The 20,481-nt window shown below is 36.2% G+C and overlaps 1 protein-coding gene across 4 annotated transcripts in view; it reads right to left on the reverse strand.

Annotated features, from left to right (window-relative positions):
* Sox102F (transcription factor Sox102F) overlaps window positions 1-20,481 on the reverse strand; it is a 160,541-nt gene that overhangs the window by 12,043 nt on the left and 128,017 nt on the right. The window contains exon 1 of one of the 4 annotated variants that reach the window (XM_070112510.1): window positions 10,424-10,512. The exons of the other annotated variants lie outside the window; for them this stretch is intronic. The gene's annotated coding sequence lies outside the window, so the exon portion shown is untranslated. Of the gene's footprint in view, window positions 1-10,423; window positions 10,513-20,481 lie in introns of those variants that run through there. 4 annotated transcript variants of the gene reach the window in all.

A 20,481-nucleotide genomic window follows, 5' to 3' on the forward strand; every position in this document is an offset into this window, starting at 1 on the left:
CATTAAATTTTTTGTAATTTCAATTCAATAACTATAATAATTTCAATGACCTTTCAATTTCTTTTACAACAAATAATTTTTTGTAAAAAAAAAATAAAAAACGTTTAAAATATTTGTTACATTAATTGTGTTCAGCTTTCCATTGGATATTATCACGTTTTAGGTTTGTCCTTATTCCTTCTGGTACTAGGGTCCCTCGACGTTTATAAATCCCTTGGTCGTTTTGTTTTTAATTAATTGTATCCAGCCTTCCATTGGATAGTATCACGTTTTGGGTTTGTCCTTTTTCCTTCTGGTACTGGGTTCCCTCGACGTTTATAAATCTCTTGGTCGTTTTGTTTTTATGATTTTTAGTTTTTATATTTCATACACATTTTTATGTAGGTATATACCAACAATTTGTATTAATTTAAAGTTTAGGAGAATTCGTCTTGGCATAGAAATAGGTTTTTATTATTCACTCGATACCCAGGTTTTTACCATTTTGAAACTTTTCGCGGGGACTCACGTTGTCGGTTTTTTACTTTTCTTCTCCCGAGAGGATACTCATTTCATTGCTATTATCCTTTCGGCTAGGGAAACTTGATAATTTCTCCCTTTTTTTTGCCAATTATATCACTAACACGTGCCCCATGTTTTTGGGCGCCGATTAACTTCCCTTTATAGCAAAGTATTAAAAATATATAGGTTTTTCCGTGAACACGCGGAAGAAATCAAAAACAAATATTTTGGTTGTCCTGATGTAAAACTGAACTTTATTTCCAACTTACTCTTATTTATACATTTTGCTAAAAGTTATTTCACAATAATGATTATTGCTTACAATAAGGAGAGTGTCAGTTACAATATTAGCTTATGCAGCATATTTCAGCAGAACGTTAAGCATTCTGTTTAGTTTACAATTATCTTCGTGTAAGGGCCACCAGCAATATTTTGTTAAGAATGAATTATTCCATTCAGAAGGGAAAAAGCATATCGAATTCCTAAGTGATCAAATATTTATTCGACTGCAATATTACAGAACTTAAGTAACATTTTGTTTACAGTTACCGTAAAGCTGCTGTGTGGAGACTGCCGTTAACTTTCATTAAGCTTGCCAGAAGATGACAATCAGACGGACCGTATGTACCTCATAAATTAAATTAAGCCCCTTGGATTGAACTTATATAATATCATATACAGTGAGTCAATTAATTTGAGGTACAGTAGTAGTAGTGGTAAATCAGCATTATACTGCACAGAAACCTTAATTCGTCTACTATTTGCTATAGTAACGACGACATGCTCCCCGGCCTGATCACAAAGGATTTGGGATAACCACAACGATTGATGATATATGATGACATTCAGTGACGGAATGTACAATGAAGCATTGATTGCTATTGAGGATCATTGCATAGTCATTGTGAATTTATCAATTTACAACCGCATTATACTGGCAGTTTCGGCAAGGCAAGAAGGATTCTGCTGCTGCTGCTTTGAATTGACACAAGATTAGTTTTTAAGAAAATTAAAGAAAAGCATTTACTAAGCAAATATATTGAATGGCAAGTTTCGATGTATTGCTGCAACGAATTTCTATAAATATTACAGATGTGCCAATTAAATTTAAACGCACTCAATTTGCAATAAGAATGACATTCGTTATGGCGATGAATATCTCACAACGCCAAACGCTGTTTGTTTGTGGCTTAGATTTGAGTACACCTTGCTTTTGCAAAAGGGCAACTTTATGTGGCATGTTCTCGCGTAGGTAAACCAGAGAACCCAACACAACAGGGACTTTAATTCATCAGTGCGTTATTTTTTTTTATTGTACAGCAAATTTTAATCTATACCATTAATTATTTTTAAAAATTATGGACCGTAAATGACCCCCAATGTTCAGCAACGCATATACGATATACCTAACTAGAAAATGATTCATTGCGCCCTGAAGGATTAAAGTCGGAATTTCCTCAATTATCGATTTATTGGACTGCTTTAATTCAGTAAGCTTTCTGGTTTTTGTTTTGTAAACTTCTTGCTTGACATAACCCTATAAAAAAAAGTCTGGTGCAGTCAGGTCAGGTGACTTTGGGGGCCAGCGGAAAGTGGAGTTTTTCTAATATTAATTGGTTTTAAAATTTTCGTTGGAGCTCCGCAATAACCGGTTTGGCTATGTGGGCAGTTGCTCGATATAGCTGGAACCAAACGCTACTGAAAGGGATACGTTTTTGACGCAGTTCTGGGTAAAAAAAGCATTCAAAGTCTTAATATAACAGTGCCCATTGGCAGGTACTGTTACACCGTTTTCTACAAAGAAGTATGGCCCGACATTACACCTTCATGAAACTGCGCACCACAAAGTGACTGGTTGTGGGTGAAATTTCGTCTAGTTGATTATTTCTGGTTTTGATTTATTTCATATATGGCAATTTTGCTCACTAAAATTTCCGTTTAGATGAAAACGGGCCTCATCAGACATAAACAGGCAATTTATCAAGTTAATGTCTTTTTCGGACATTTTAATAATTTTTTGGTAAAATTCCAGGTGAAAAGACAATGCTAGAGGGTTTGAACGGCTTTTTATTTGAACTTTGTACGGAAACAGGTTTAATTCATAGTGAATTAACCGTTGTAATGACTGTCTACTAACTCCAAGTTGAGCCGATAAGTTGCGAGTCAAAAATCTTGGATTTGCCTTAATTGACAATGTAACAGCCGCAACTGTTTCTTAAATAATAACCTCCCAAATAAAAAAAAATAAAATTAATTACTCACACAAAAAAAATTTATTACAATTTGTTTTTGTAGCACGATTCATGAGCCATCCTGTATTTTCGATGTCCATATAGGTAGCTACCAATAACTCGAATTTAATAAGTATAGGGTGTTTCATAAAGTACACAGTTTTTAAATTGCGCGGGATTTTTTTGTTTGAAGATTGTCAGCACTGTTCCTATTATTTTCGTTATCTATTATCACTCCGATTAGAAGACCATTTGACGTTTTTCCATTTTGTAGCCATGGAGTACTACGCAGAGACTGCCCGTAAACTTCGCGCGATCTTTGGACGTGACAATGCTTCGACCGCAACAACAACGACATCTTTTTTCAGTATTCGATGCACCGATGATGTTGACACAGGGAACTTAAATGAACGAGAAGGTGCAGGTTCGACAGCGAACAATTTGTAGGAATTTATCAAGGAGTTCACCACACATGCACGAGAAACAAATAACATTTCTCGCTTTTATAACAGCGATGAATCTGTAAACATACGCTCTCTTAACATAACCAAACGGCGAATATTGAAGAGAATATAATGTGTATGCCAAACTGGGAATATTGATATGCTATTTGAAACATATTCCCTTTTATTGAACTATTATTTATTATTATTTTTAAGTTATTTTATGTTCATTCATTTTTACTTTATTGTGAGTTATTAATAATAATTTAAAAATATTAGAAATTAAATAGAATTGTGTTTTGCCGTCGGCATTTCACATTCATGCTTCAATTTTTCTTTTCAAAAGCATGTGTAAAAGTAATTATGTACGTAATATGTACGTTGTTTTAAGTTCTCTGTTGTCACGTCCAAAGATTGCGCGAAGTTTACGGACAGTCTCTGCGTAGCACTCCCCGTTTTTGTAATGAGTTTTCACAATAAAAATGCGTTGCTCGATACTGAACCGCTCCATGACTACAAAATAGAAAAACGTCAAATGTTCTTCTAATCGGAGTGATAATAGATAACGAAAATTATCGGAACAGTGCTGACAATCTTCAAACAAAAAAATCCCGCGCAATTTAAAAACCGCATACTTTATGTAATACATTTTTTTTGTGTAAGTAATTAACTTATTTTTTTAGCAGGTTATTATTTAGATTTTTAATAAATGTATGCCTGGGACATTAAAAAGAGGGTTTGGATAATGCAGCGCTACCCTGCCTTGCAGTCCGCCATTTCCGTCCAAAGGGAATTCAGACGGGATTTTTGGTGGCAAACCCCGAGTAAATGGGCCATTATGATCCAAGAAGTTCGACTCGCAATTTTTCGGCGCAACTTGGAGTTAGTATACGTATAATTCATGATGAGTTAAAGCTGTTTTCGTACAAAGTTTAAATAACAAGCCAGTTAAACCCCCTATATTTGTCTATTCGCCTGAAATTTTGCCAAAAATTATTGAATTGGCCAAAGAAGACAATAACTTAATAAAATGCCTGTTTAAGTCTGGTAATGCCCATTTTGATCTAAACGGGAATTTAAATGAGCACAAATGCCGTATATTGAGTGAATCAAATTCAGAAGTAATTCACGAGGCAAAACTTCACCCAGAACGAGTCACTATGTGGTGCGTAGTTTCATCAAGGTGTATTGTCGCGCCATATTTCTTTGAAGAATACAGTTTAAAATTAACAGTCAATGGGCACCGTTGTTTTAGGATCTTGAATAAGTTTATTTTCCCAGAACTGCCACGAAGACGTATCTATTTCAATAGTGTTTGGTTCCAGCATGATGGAGCAATTAAACAAATAGTCAGACCGGTCATTGCGGAGCTCCAACGAAAATTTGAAAACAAATTAATATCAAGAAACTCCACTTTGCGCTGGCGTCCAAGGTCACCTGATCTTACTGCAACAGACTTTTTTTATGGAGTTATGTCAAGCAAGAAGTTTACAGAACAAAACCCAGCAATCTGGCTGAACTGAAGCAGTCCATTAATCGATAATTGAGGCAAATTGCGACTTCAACCCTTCAGGCCGCAATAAATAATTTTCTAATTAGTTTTTGCATATGAGTGGCTGAGCATGGAGGTCAATTACTGTCCATAACTTTTGAAACTAATTAATTATATAAAATAAAATAAAATTTAATATACAGTTAAAAAAAAATATAATGTATTGATTAAAAGAAAAAGTTATTACGGTTTGTTTTTGTAACACGATTCTCGAGCCACCCTGTATATACATATAATATATAAGTATAGCAATGGGATTGCTACGGGAACCTTAAAGAGACGTACGCGCTCTTTACTCGCTCAGTTGGTTTGTGTGTGGTTCTGCAATGGTCGGCACACCAAATTATTTGAAGACGACACAAACTATCAGTAAATGAGTAAGGGATGAGTAGCTGAACAAGTACTTCAAAATTTCTGGCCGTTTGAGGAAAATAGTCCTGTCACCGACCTTTCAATAGATTCTTGTGAAAGTATTTTTATCGACACAGTACATCGCACAGCCAGTGGTCGTATAGTGCTTAGATCCCGTTTCTTCCCGATGCACCAAAATTAGAATACTCCAAAGAAGCTGAACGCGACGTCAACTTCTGGGTCCACAGCTCCATTGGTTTCGACACTATCAAATAGCGATAACAGCTGGTGTCAAGAAAAATTTTCAACAAATTGATTTCAATCTTTTACATCGCAAATGGCATCACATCTTTTGATCAAAATCTTAAACCGGTTTAGAATGTTGATGCGATCCTTCACCAAGGTTAGTTTGTTCTTGACAAATTGAATTCGAACTTCGCTAAAAGGCTTAATATTATACCTCATCGATCCAGAGAAATCAAGTACTAAAACTGGGCACTATGACTCCAACGCTACACTTTCCTGCCGACATGGAAATCCGCTAAGCTGAGTTACTTTTTAAAGTGCAAATTTAAAAATCACAGACATTACCAACAAGGCGTAGTATATATGTGACGTAGCTAGACTGTATAATCCTATCGGTATGTTAGCGCTACCTGTTGCTTGAATTTGAAGTGGCCTTTATAAATTAATATGGGTCCCTATATCAATGCACAAGCAGGCGAATACTATATAACGAGGAACTAACGGCAAAAAATTGGCATTCATACTAATAAAATGGCCAAAAGCATCAAAAAAGTTTAAAATCTGATACAGTATGTTATCATGTTATATTTAGAAAATACTTTTGACACATTTTCAAATATAAGGTTGTCAAATATTTCCTTCCGCTTTTTTGCTCTTCATTCAATGCTTTATAAAAAGTGTTACAGTGATCGGATTTAGTTAAAATATGCGCCGTTTTGTTCGATGATCTGTTTCCATCTAGACGGCAACTTCATAATACCTTCCTCGTAGAAGCCCCCCTCCTTATTTGCGAAGAATTCGGACAGCCACTTTTCACAAGCCTCTTTTGAGTTCAACTTCACACCACCAAGGGCATTCGCCATGGACAGGAACAGGTGGTAATCACTTGGCGCTACGTCCATGCTATATGGTGGATGCGATAAAACCTCCCATCCGAGCTCCCGTAGCTTCTGACGAGTCATCAACGAAGTGTGTGGTCTGGCGTTGTCCTGGTAGAACACTACACCCTTCCTGTTGGCCAATTCTGGACGCTTCTGGTCGATCGCCTGCTTCAAGCGGTCCAGTTGTTCGCAGTAGATAGTAGAATTAAGCGTCTGGCCATATATGGGAGCAGCTCATAGTGGATGATTTCCTTCCAATCCCACCAAACACACAGCAAAACCTTCCTGGCCGTCAATCCCGGCTTGGCCACTGTTTGGGACGATTCACCGGCCTTCGACCACGACCGTTTTCGCTTGATATTGTCGTATGTGATCCATTTTTCGTCGCCAGTCACCATCCGCTTCAAGAATGGGACGAGTTCGTTCCGTTTCAGCAGCATATCGCAGGCGTTGATTCGGTCCAGAAGGTTTTTTTGCGTCAGATTATGCGGCACCCAAACATCAAACTTTTTTTTGTATCCAGCCTTCTGCAGATGGTTCAAAATGGTTTGGTGACTAACTCCCATCTCCTGGCCGATGTCACGAGATGCCATATGCCGGTCTAACTCGATGTATTCCATGATTTGATCGGTATTTGTCGTCACAGGTCTTCCGCCGGCTGGCTTATCCATGGTGTCGTTTTCACCGGCTCTGAATAGTCGAAACCATTCCTCCGCGGTTCGAAGTGATAGAGTACCATCCCCCAAAACACCATTAATCTCACGGAACGTTTCTCTAGCGGATTTGCCTTTAACGAAGGAAAACTTTAAAATAGCGCGAATTTCGGCGTTAGTGAACTCCATGTTTACACGTCTATAACTGTTGAACGCAATATCCAAACTAATTATGCATAGCGTTGTTTTGTAGGTTATGTTAATACCTTTCAAATTATGTATAGTGTTGCCAGATACGAGCTCTGTAGCGCTTTGTACATAGCCGCGAAATTCAAAAGACAAAAAAGCGGAAGGGAGATATATGACAACCTTATATTTTTCGATAATTAAAATTCCGTAAGATTAAATTTACGTAGTTTCGATTTAAATATTATTTATTGTATCAAAACATTATGCATTGAGCATTTACTCAAAATACCTTAAAATGTGAAGATAAATAAAAGCAGCTTTCTACATAAAAATGATTTCGTATATATTCGCGGTTACTTGTATAATGAATACTTTAAACAACATAATTGTTTGATGGCTTTTCCAAGATTCGATAGTGGTACTACTGAAAAAGATTTCCTTTTCACTTCAGAAAAGCAAGATAGTAATTGCCAAGCTGTAAAGCTACCTTCCCAATTTATAGATTTTCTATAAAAATCTAACATTTTCGTACTACGTGTCATAGGGTCTGATGTTTATTGCAACCTCAGAGGTAGAAGGATAAACCAATAAATATCCAATACACTTTTGTTTAAAAAAATATTCTCCAAAGTTTTTATTAATTTTTTCTACTACAAATTACATTCCTTATATTTAAATCTCTGTGCCCGAAAAACGCAAGATTTCGATCAGGTGATCTTAGCTGTGCAAAAATTTTAAAAGCTTTATGAGTTTTTTGTTACTTGTACAAGGTGCGTTCCAAAGTAAACAGGACTTTAAAAAAAAAGACAGAACAAATATTTTTATCGGCAAAATCAATTAATTTTATTCAAAAGCATGTCGAACGAGTGTTTAGTGCCATATCAGGTGAATACGGGGAGTGGTTGATTGTTAAAATGTGATTTTTGGTCAAATAATCGGCCACAAGCGTCGATCGATGAGACGGCGCATTATCGTGCAACAAACGCCAACTTCCATCTTCGCGATATTCGGGCCGAACACGTCGAATACGGCGCACTAAACGCTTCAAAACTCCAAGGTAGAATACCGCATTAACGTTTTGGCTGGGTGGAACAATTTCTTTGTGGACCATACCCTTGGAATCATAAAAACAAATCAGCATTGTCTTCACTTTTGACTTCTCCAGGCGCGATTTTTTGGGTTTCGACTCATTTCTCATTTATGTCCTCACGACCACTTTGAAAACGTTGAAACCACTCGTGCACTCTGCTACGGGATATGCAATCATCGCCATAAACTTGTTTCATCAATCTAAACGTTTCGGTAAAAGTTTTACCAATTTTAAAACAAAATTTAATGTTGGCTCTTTGTTCGAAGCTCCTTTTCGCACCGATAACAAAAAAATACTGACGATTAAAACGCAATAACTTCACTTCCAATAGATGAAATGTTATGAAATTTTTACTGGGAGTCGATAAAGGATAGCAAATTCTAACGCATTAGTCGACATATAGATGCCGCCACTAGAGTTTACTTTGTTACTTTTTTACTGTTTTCTTTGGAACGCACCTTGTATGGCTGTACCTGTTACCACTAATGGATTCAGTGACGCTAGCTCGACAGAATATGCTGAAGTTATACATAAACGTGAATCGAGACTCCCTTAATGCGATTATAATATAGTTCTAGTTACTACTAAACCCAAATTAGAAACTTTGCTCTCTGGTTCAAAAGATAATATTAGATAACGTTCCATATACACGCCTTCTGCAGTTCGTTGCCGATCGAATTGTATATATTCAGATCCACGTTCTGGTAGAATTTTGGCACAAAAATCGTTGTTTAATTTAGGCTATTGAGCGAGTAGAGAAACTCTCTCTCTCTCGCAACTTTCAAGAACCAAAGTCCGGGAAATTACTTCAGGTGTTGACAAAGTAAGTACTAATCCGATTCAACCCATTTTTGACACAAAGGCATACTATTATCGAGAGTTTCATTATTTATTTTATTATATGAATTTCAATTATATATCTTACACATTGACCAAATTATTTGATTTGAATTAACCGGAACATGCATCAACTGGTGTGCCTTGCTTACGGGGTATCCATTTTTTTCGATTGAGCCCATCTAAAATAGCATGGCACTTCTGAATAGAGGAGTGTTTGCTCAAAAGCTCAAAATACATCCGCACGATTACAAATTCAAAAAATTCGGTGATCGTTGTTTTTGGTAGGTTTATAGCACGATTAAGCGCTGTTTCGTTCGTGAATATAAGCGTTTGCTGTTTTCAAGATGCACAAAGAAATAATGTTAAATTCACAATGAGAATAAAATAACCTTGATATTTGGAGGATGATCGAGTCTCAATTACTGCGGCAATATAGCAAAGCATTATATGCGACGTAAAAATGTTGAAACATTTGAAAATATATGTTAGATCAGCAAAATGTATGATGGAAGGAGAAAGTTACGCAAAATCGGTGTTTATTTTAGTTTGTAATTAATAATGTTTTAAGTACATATAAATATAATACTTTAAATGCTTTTCCAACCAAAATTCATTTCCAGATTCCAGTCCTCAAACATTTATATGCCTCACAAAATATTTGCATTGAGGTTAAGTATTAGCTGTGTATCTGCAGAAGAACAACGGGGTTGCAATATTGGTGTATTTATATGCTTGCTCGAACATACCCTGGCATTGAGAAATTAAAATGTTGATAGATGGAACAGAACAATATAAACATCACGATTAAAAATCTGCAGTTGATTGTATAAGTGAGAAAATTTAATGTTTTATGTATTTTCCAAAGCTAAATCGTGAGGAAATATAAACAAAACATTTTTTCCAAAATATAATATATAAAAAAATAGTATTTGGTGGACCACCCTTAAAATTTAGGAGTAAAAAAATAGATGTTGACCAATTCTCAGACTTACACGATAAGTACCAGGGTCCAGTCGTTTTAGAAAAGTTTGACAACAAACACCCTGGCGCGAGAATTTTAAATATTAGATTTTACTTCCCATCACCGAAAATTATATCAAAATCATCTTCAAATAAGGGATATCTGACATAAACACAACCGAAGAAACTTAAATTAGTATATTGAGTTGAAGTCAAAACGTCAACGGTTTAAAGTCAGCTGGAAAGCGCAAACTACTATACAGGGTATATTAGGTATGAACTTGCTGCATTAACCTTTAACATTGCTGAAGTATGCTTTACTCGAGAACATACTTTCAAGCAATTTTATAAATATACAACTCACACACTGACCGACATATTCGACATACGGTTTGTTAGAATAACGAAAATAGTTATTCGGAGTATAAATAATCTTAGATATTTTTGGCGTTAGACTAATGTACGTTTACTCAAAATAATACTTACGTTCAGTTAATTTTGCTAGGATATATTACAATACATATTGCGGACGTGATATCCCTGGGAACTGTGAAGCAGATGAACTTGCCAGGACAGGCACTACACTATAATTAGACTAGGAAAAGAGAAAATTTATATACCTTTGGCGACTTGCAGACATTTAATCGACAAATATGTCATAAACATAGCTGAGTCTCGGTGAAATCAATCCCTGACTTGCCCAACAAGTAAGCAAACGTGGCATAAAAGGGACATAGGCCGCATATGCTGACTATTAAGATTTATAAGGAATGATATAAGAACTCTAGAAGGAATACTAACAGGTCACTGTCTAATAGGCAGATATGCCAGTAGAAGATCCAATAGAGCGAGGAGACTTTAGTCCCGGAGGTATCACAACGGGCCTTCTAAAAGCCTAGGTGCGTCGTTAAACGGTCATTCTATCACCCTACCTACATATATACCTACATATTGACGTATATCGTTTAATACGGTATAAAGCCAACCCGGAGTTAAAAATTTATGTCGATTTTCCTATACAAGGTATATGGGGCCGAGAGAATATTTTGAACCGATTTTACTCAGTTTTGGTATATCAATATATCATTACCATAAATACAGGCTTCCTGATTTCATTGAGAAACCTCACAGATTGTCTAATATATAATATATGTGGGACGGAGAAATACGACCATGCGGACGAAGAAATGGGACCATGCGGACTGCATATATTTGACAAACTGGACGAAAGGGACGCCACGAACTGAACGAATAGGACGCGACGCTAACGGACGAAACACCCAGAAGAGATCAGGGGAGGACTGGACTTTGAACCTGATTGTAAGAGAAAGAAAGTGTACTCTGTAATCGGAACATTATTGCAAGAAAAAGAAAGTATACTCTGTAATTTGAATATTAATATTAAAACATTTAAATAAATACGACTATATCACATAAAACTTTACTAATTAGAGGCTTGTCCGGGAATACGGAGAAGGTAACATACACATAGCCAATAAAGTCTGCGTTCACCCGAAACATTTTTTTAAGTGAAGTAGAAACACAATGTAAATTGGTAATTCAGTTCAAAGTTTCAGCATGTATTTCTTCTTTGTATTCTTAAGTTCAAAATGCAAAAACAAAAATGTATATTCCTATTTTCATTTTTGTGATAACGGGATTTTATTATAAAAACAAGTAAATATATGCACCATTAAGTCTGCGTTCAGTTAGCTTGAATTGGAAATACCGTTACTTCTCATGAATTTGTTCGTTCTTTTTGCATAGATTCTATTGTGTTTTAATATAATTAGTCGTTTAAAGAGCTCGTGACGCGTTTTAATAATATTTAAAAAAATGAAAACCAAAGGAAAAGAAAATAGTCTGTCGGAAAGAAAAATTATCATTAAGTTGTGGAAAGATGGCGAAAGTTTCAGAAAAATTGGGCAAACTATTGGAAGAACGTATTCTTCTGTCCGGCGCGTCGTAAACAATTTAAAAAAAATGGAATTATAACGTCAAAACTGCGATCTGGCCGTCCGAAAATATTATCAGCCTGGGAAGAACGGAAAATATTAAATATAGTGAAAGTTAACCCTCGAATTAAGTTCACAAAGATTATTGAAAACGTAAATATAACATTAAAAAACAATTTGTGCCGAAACTGCTAGAAAAATTTTACGAAACGCTGGATATCATGGTAGAGTCGCTCGAAAGAATCCATATATTTCACTTATAAACAGACGAAAGCGGATTGAATTTGCTCATCATTATATAAATAAGTCGCCGGAATTCTGGAGACAAGTAATATTTTCGGATGAAAGTAAGTTTTGCATTTTTGGGATTAAAGGGCGACAAATTGTGTGGCGCAAGTCAGGTACTGCCCTTGAAAAGCAAAATCTTTTTTTTACAGTTAAACACGGATGTGGCGGAATTATGGTGTGGGGTTGCTTGGCGGCTGGGGGTGTGGGTCAGCTTGAATTTATTGAGTCCACAATGGATAAATGGGGTTATTTGAACATTTTAAAAAACAATTTGAAACAAAGTGCAGAGAATCTTGGATTATCTTCGACGTTTTGGTTCCAACAAGATAATGACCCGAAGCATACTACGGAAATAGTTAGACCTTGGCTCATGTACAATGCTCCTAGACAACTTAAAACGCCCCCTCAATCACCTGACCTCAATCATATTGAGCATCTATGGGATCTGTTGGAAAAAAAATTCGTCAGCATACAATAACAAGTAAAGAGGCTTTCCGAAGTGTTATGAAAGAAGAATGATCCCAGATTGCAGCTGAGGAAACAGCTAAGTTGGTAAGATCAATGCCAAATCGATTGGGCGAGGTTTCAAAACAACGCGGCTATCCAACAAAATATTGAATTTAATATTTCTTTATCATTTTTAATACTTTTGTAACTAATTCTAAAGCTGAACGCAGACTTAATGGTGCCTATGTTTACTTCTCCTTACACTAAAATCCCGTTATCACAAAAACGAAAATAGGAATACATTTTTGTTTTTGCATTTTGAACTTAAGAATATAAAGAAGAAATACATACAGAAAATTTTAACTGAGTTACCTATTTACTTCACTTAAAAAAATGTGTCGGTTGAACGCAGACTTTATTGGCTATGTGTATACGGATGCAGTGGCATAAGTGCAGCAGTAAGTAAAAGAGTGACAGTGAAACCAACCTTAAATATCCAGCGCAATACAGACAAGTAGCACCTCGTCTCTGGTAAACGCTGGCGCTAAAATTTTGTATTTTTGCTGATTGATTGGTATGCGTGTGCGTAGGTGTATAACGTGTGGTGATGCTGTTGCAGCCATAATTCGCGCAAAAAGAATATAAACATTTTCGGTTACGGTTGGTATAAGAAAACGGTTGCGCCGCAATAGCGCAACAGAGGCAGTTAAAAGCAGTAAGAATTTACAATTTCGATTTCTTACGGTGGAGCGTCACCAACAAGTTGCAACGAACAGGTTGCGGTTGGTACAAGGAAACGGTTGCGCAGCAACAGAGTAGATTGGAAGCAGTTGGACCAGAGAACTTAAAACAATTTATGAAAGAATTAGATACAAATCAAAAGTCGAAGTTGTGAAAGGAGTCAATATCAAGGAAGAGGGGAAGGAAATTATCCAACGGGCATGTTTCAAAAGTGGCGAAACTTCACACAAAGCAAGGAATTGCACAAATCAACAAATTAGATGTTATAAGTGCAACAAGATAGGTCATAAGTACTACGAATGTCAAACGGTTAAAATCAAAAGTGAAAAAGAAAATTTGAACACAATAACTGAAGTAAAGTTCAAACCTTCAGTTGCAGATTTTGGACTAAAATTTAAAAGGGTAAAGGTAGGGAGCACAATTTTTCCTGCTTTGATAGATACGGGCAGTCGGTTGTGTTTGATCAGGGCAGACACAGTCGACAAGCTGAATTTTATTGTTAAACCAGACAATGATAAACGAGTGCTGGGTGGAATCGGTAATGCGGAAGTGGTCACGTTGGTCAGTTTCGAAACTAAGGCAAAATTAGATGACATTGAGATAAATATCACATTTCATATTGTCAACAATAGGGATCTTCAATATCCAGCAATAATTGGACGTGCAGTTTTGGGTCAAGTCGATTTGATAGTTAGTGAAGAGAACGACAAATTTCAAGTGAAGTATAAACCAAATACTCGTTAGACAGACAGCAAAGTCTATGATGACAAAATCACAGAAGAGGCAGAAATATTAGCTTTTAGTATGATTTGTATAGAAGAACCGGCGCCGAAGCCAATGTATGATTTGTCACATCTGGATAAGGGAAAAATGTTAGAAGTGGAAAAGCTGATTTATTAATATGAGGCAAAAGGAAAAAAATTTTCCCCAGTGGAAATGAAAATTATTTTAAAATACAATTTACCGGTACATCAGCCACCCAGACGCTTATCATTTCAAGATCAAATAATCAAAGATGCTCAAGTAAAGCAATGGTTAGATGAAGATCTGATTGCTTAATATGAGCCAAATGGAATAAAATTTTTCCCAGTTCAAATGAAAATTATTTTAAAAGACGATGTCCCGGTACATCAGCCACCCAGGCGCGTATCATTTCAAGATCAAATAATCATAGATGCTCAAGTAAAGCAATGTTTAGATGAAGATATTATTACCCCTAGTGTATCCGATTACGCGTCGCCGATTGTGCTTGTGTCTAAAAAGGACAAAACAAAGCGATTATGCTGCGATTATCGCAAATTAAATGAGAAAATTTGCGCGATAATTTTTCAATGACATTAATGGAGGAGGTAGTTAAGAAACTCCAGGGATATAAAGTTTTTTCCACATCAGATCTGGCTAACGGATTTTTGCATGTTCCTGTCGATTGTTACAATTAAAGGTCAGTTTGAATTTAAATTTGTGCCGTTTGGCATCTCACCATCTAATCTCCAGCAGTATTCTGCAGATTTATCCATTCGATTTTTAAGGAACTGAAAGATAATGGCAGTGTAGTCACTTATATAGATGACTTAAATATTCAATTTATAGACGAGAAAGAGGGGTTAATAACACTGAAGGAAGTCCTTACAGTAGCAGCAGATGCTGGACTACAGATTAAGTGGAAAAAGTGTCATTTTTTGAAACGTAAAGTAAAATTTTTGGGGTATATAGTCGAAAATAGCAAAATTCGTCCGTCGACCGAGAAAACCAGCGCAGACAAAGCTTTTAAGCCTCCCAGAGACAAAATAGCCATACAACAGTTTTTAGGGTTAACATCCTATTTTCGGAGATTCATTCGAAACTATGCGCTAAAGGCCAAGCCATTATCAGATCTTCTACGAAAAGATCAAAATTTTAAGTGGAAGGAAGAACAGGCAATTTCTTTCGAGCAACTAAAGACTATATCACAATCTCCAGTTTTAGAATTGTATAACCCGAACGCAATAACAGAAGTTCATACAGATGCATCAAAGCATGGGTATGGGGCGGTAATGTTACAAAAGAGGGCAGAGGATGAAGCATACCATCTAGTACAGTTCATGAGCCAGAAAACAAGTTCAGCTGAACAGAATTATCATTCTTATGAACTCGAAGTGCTCGCCATCGTCAACGCATTAAAGAAATGGAGAGTGTATTTGTTGGGTTTAGAATTCAAAATCATAACAGATTGCAACGCATTTGTTATAACATTAATGAAAAAAGACGTTCCGCCACGGGTGGCTAGGTGGGCGATGTTTTTGCAAGAATTTAATTATACTATAAAACATAGGTCAGGCTCTAAAATGAAGCAAGTCGATGCTTTAAGTAGGCTAGCGTGTATGTTAAAAGACGAATTGTTACAGCATAGACTAAAAGAGCCACAAGTAAAATATGAATGGACGCGAGCAATTCGCAAAATACTGGAAAACAGCCCTTACGAAGAGATTTTTAAGATCTTAGATCTGGCAAAGGAATTAATCGTGGTACCAAAACAGACGGAGAATGAGATCATCTTGATAGCACATAAGCAGGGGCATTTTTTACTAATAAAAAAGACTTGTGATTGCTTAGGAAAATACTATTACATTCCAGGGCTCAAGGAAAAAGTAAAAAATATAGTAAGCAGTTGTGTTGAATGTTTAATAATGAACACTAAGAGTGGTAAATTGGATGATTTTGGTCACCAATCAAGAAAGAAAGTTATCCTTTAGGGACATTTCACATAGATCATGTAAGCCAAATGACAACAACCGGGAAACAGTACAAATATATCCTAGTTGTGATCGATGCATTTAAAAAATTCGTGTGGCTTTACCCAACAAAAGATACAAGTGCGGAGGTGGTTATAAACGTGCTTTCTAAGCAAGCCGATATTTTCGGCAACCCACGTAAAATTATATCTGATCCATCACAAGCTTTCAAAAGTTATTGCGATGATAATAATATTCGACATCTACTTATAACAACGGGGGATGCCACGAGGAAACGGACAAGTGGAACGAATACATAGGGTGGTAACCCCAATGCTTGCTAAGTTATCTCACCCGAATGCCTCACAGTGGTACAAGTATATCGGAAAGGTTCAACAGTTTATAAATAATTCTCCCAGTCGATGTACAACAGGCCCCATTTAAGATTTTGACAGGTTGTGACATGCGAGTAAAAGAGGGCCTTGCATTAAACGAAATTTTAGAAAATGAAGTAGCTAGTGAGTTAAACGAACGAGCGTGATAAGTTCCGTGAAGTAGCTAAAGAAAACATACAGAAAATTCAAGAAGAAAATAGGAAGTCATTCAATAAGAAACGTAAAATGGAAATTGAATATAACGTAAATTACTTGGTTGCAATAAGACGAACACAATTTGGAAGCGGGATGAAGTTACGACCCAAATTCTTGGGACCATACAAGGTTTTAAAAAGATTGAAACACGGTCGATACGAAGTAGAAAGAGTGGGTAATGATGAGGGACCTAAGGTAACATCGACCGCTGCGGACTATATGAAAAGGTGGTAACGTTATTCGAGGCGAATAAGTAGTCAGGAATGGCCGAATTGTGGGACGGAGAATACGACCATGCGGACGAAGGAATGCGACCATGCGGACTGAACATATTTGACATACGACAACACTGACTGGACGAAAGGAACACCACGAACTGGACGAATAGGACGCGACGCTAACGGACGAAAAATCCAACAAGATCAGATGAGGACTGGACTTAGAACATTATTGTAAGAAAAAGTAAGTGTACTCTGTAATTGGAATATTAATATTAAAACGTTTAAATAAATACGACTATATTACAAAAAACTTGGCATATATAGGTTATAAACAAGCGGATGTTCGAGAATCCGAATATTAGGTATATGTGAACTACCGGATTGCCGTAATTTCATAGATTTTAGCCAAAGGATACTTTCAACTAATGACAAGCCGATGTCACGCCCACTTTTTAAAGATTTTTAACCCACTGGTGTTCCTCGCTACGGTGATCCCATGTACTAACTCACAGTTTTGTATCTTTATTGCTGCTTAGTTATGGCACTTTATACGTTTTCGCCCATCTGCAATACCAACCCCCTAGGATGCCAAAGAAAACGAGTACGAAGTTTCTTCCAGATATCTTAATTTTTACTAAGTTATCGCTTGCACGGCGAACAGACAGACAGTTACTTGAAGTTCAACTTGTCCCGTCATCCTGACCATTTATATGTATATACATATAAGTTCATATGTATCTCTTTTTTAGTTTTAGGTTATACAAACAACCGTTAGGTGAACAAAGCCATTATACTTTGTGTTGCACAATGTTGCGAGAGTATACAAAAAAGTAAGGCGTAAGAATTTAACATTCATAATTTGACCGAATGAATTACAATCAAATTTGGTATCTTATTAACTTACATTATTATCATTATAAGTCGAAGACTCACTTAGTTTCATTAAAACATTTTGCATCGTGTCGGAAATATTTATTTGAACATCAGCCGTTGACATATGCATATGTTTAAAATCGACACCGTTGGAAAAGAGAAGACGTGCAAAGGTGCACAACGTAATTGTTTCGCATGGACATCAACGGGAAAACTGGAAAACTGCGTTGGCGCAAATTTAGAGACTACAACAACTACAAGCGCGGTGGCGCGTTTTCATTGGTCGATGTTATTTCTCCTTTGGGCTAAATCTAACATTTTGGTTATATGAGGTAAAAGTGAACCAAAATTATCGAAAGAATATGAGGGTTAGGACCAAGTCGTAGAGCAATTCGATTCATATCAACACTGAGCAACACTATTTTGAAATCTTAAACATTTGAATAAAATATCACGCACACATATTTGCGGAATTAAATTTATCCAATATTATAAATATCTATCTAATACATCAAAATCTCGTGTCATGGTGTTTGTTGCCCAACTCCTCCGAAACGTCCGGTCGCAGTTTGAAGAAATTTGGTGTACTTATCTGAGAATCGGTTAACATCTATTTTTCATACCCCTAAATGTTTCGGGTGGTCCACCACAAATATTATTATTTTTTTTATATTTTGGACAACATTTTTTGTTTTTATTTTTACATGATTAGCATTGATAATTTTTTATCCTTATACGATCAACCCCAGATTTTTAATCGCAATTTTTATATTATTCTGTTCCATCCACAGATCCACAAGATGACAATCGAATATAATAATTGTAGTATATGATACTTTTCATGTATAGTTCTATCAATCAATCAGTTATCCCCGCCAGGTGCCTCCCGTCGTCACTTCTCACCCAGCACACATTACAGAGTACGGATGAAAACAAAACCGGTTTCCTTTTTCTTACTTTCTATACAGTTTTTGTTAATTTTTTTGGTATTATTTAATTTTACAGTGCAACTCTCAAGTTAATTTTATTTTAATAGTAAATGGAACATTATTGCTTAGAGCTAAAAATACCGATAACGCAGGCATTGACAATCGTTGGGTGGTACCATATTCACCGCTGCTGAGTAAAACATTTAAATGCATATTAACGCCGAGTTCTGCAGTTCGATGTACAAGTAAAGCATCAACTAATGTACGCCAACGCGTATTTTTCGCGAACGAAACAGCGCCTGATCGTGCTTTAATAATTCGGTCGTATATATATTATACAATCAATCCAAGGCAGACTGAGTGGTTTTAACTGCGACTGTTGTTTTTAATGTCAACTGGACAGTATCCAACGTATAAATATGTATATCTTCCACTAGGCTTGTTAGAATATGATATTCCTTGCGACAGTATGCTTGCTGCAGCAGCATTAAATTTCGCAATTTCACAAATTCGTCAAATTGATTTTGGCAGCAAAAAATGTGGACTCCCATCAAATTCAATGACACAACAGTTGTTGCCAGGGGCTTGGTGTAATACAAATCTTTCGACGCCATAAAAGCTGTGAATTACCCAACTGACTTTTTGAATTCGTTGGATATGCTGGGCATGTGTAAGTCTCCGGTTAGTTTGCTTCATAATTTGAACCCATTACGGCGTTCCAATGGCAAAAGATTAGTCATTAAAAAATTAGTGAAAGATATTTCGAAGCTAAAGTTTTGAATGATAAAATTTGAATGCCAATTGAATTCAATTGCTCTCAATTTCTAATTAGATTGACATTCGCAATGACGATCAATAAGTCACAAGGCCAAACATTGTCTATTTGTAGCTTAGATTTGGGTACACCATGCTTTTCCCACGGATAACTTTAAGTGGCATGTTCTCGCGTGGGCTCGCTAAATACGGGTTGAGAGATTAATATTTAAATATATATTATTATAAAAATTGAGATATCTTTATGAAACTTGGTACATATGTTTCTTGATGCCGTAAAACGGTTGGTATTGCAGATGGGCGAAAACCGACCACTGCCACGCCCACAAAACGCTTTTGATCAAAAACAAATAAATTGCCATAACTAAGCTCCACAATAAGATGCAAGACTGTTTGATTTGGTATACAGGATCACACTAGGGGGGGGCTTCTGTAGTTAAAATACTTTTTAATAAGTGGGAGTGGTCCCGCCCCTTAATAGATTTAATGTGCATTACTCCTAAGCTAAAACTATAATAATAAAATTCACTGGGAACAAATGTTTTTAGCATCTCTATCGACGGTGTGAAAATGGGTGAAATCAGGTGACAACTCCAACCACTCCCCATATAACGGTACTGTTAAAAACTACTCAAAGCGCGATAAATCAAGCACTAAATACGTAAGAGACATTAAATTTTATCTCTGGGAAGATATGAGATGACTTTATAGAAAACGCGTTCGGTTACACCCGAACTTAGAACTTCCTTACTTACTTAATTGTCGTAATTATACAAATATGGCAAAACACCGTATTCCGGATCTGTTAGTATACTCTATAAGTTCAACCGGAAGTCTGAAATTCGAATATTAAGCTTATGAAATCTAGCGTTAGTATTGGCCCAATTTTACCCATTTTAGGCACAAGATAGATATTTAGAGATATCTCAGATATTGACGTGTATATAACGTATAAAGTCAACCAGAAATCCGAAAATCTGTTTATTAAAATAGCTATGTGGGAGCTAGGGGAAGT

This window comes from Bactrocera oleae, chromosome X (genome assembly GCF_042242935.1).
Source record: "Bactrocera oleae isolate idBacOlea1 chromosome X, idBacOlea1, whole genome shotgun sequence".
NCBI lineage: Eukaryota > Metazoa > Arthropoda > Insecta > Diptera > Tephritidae > Bactrocera > Bactrocera oleae.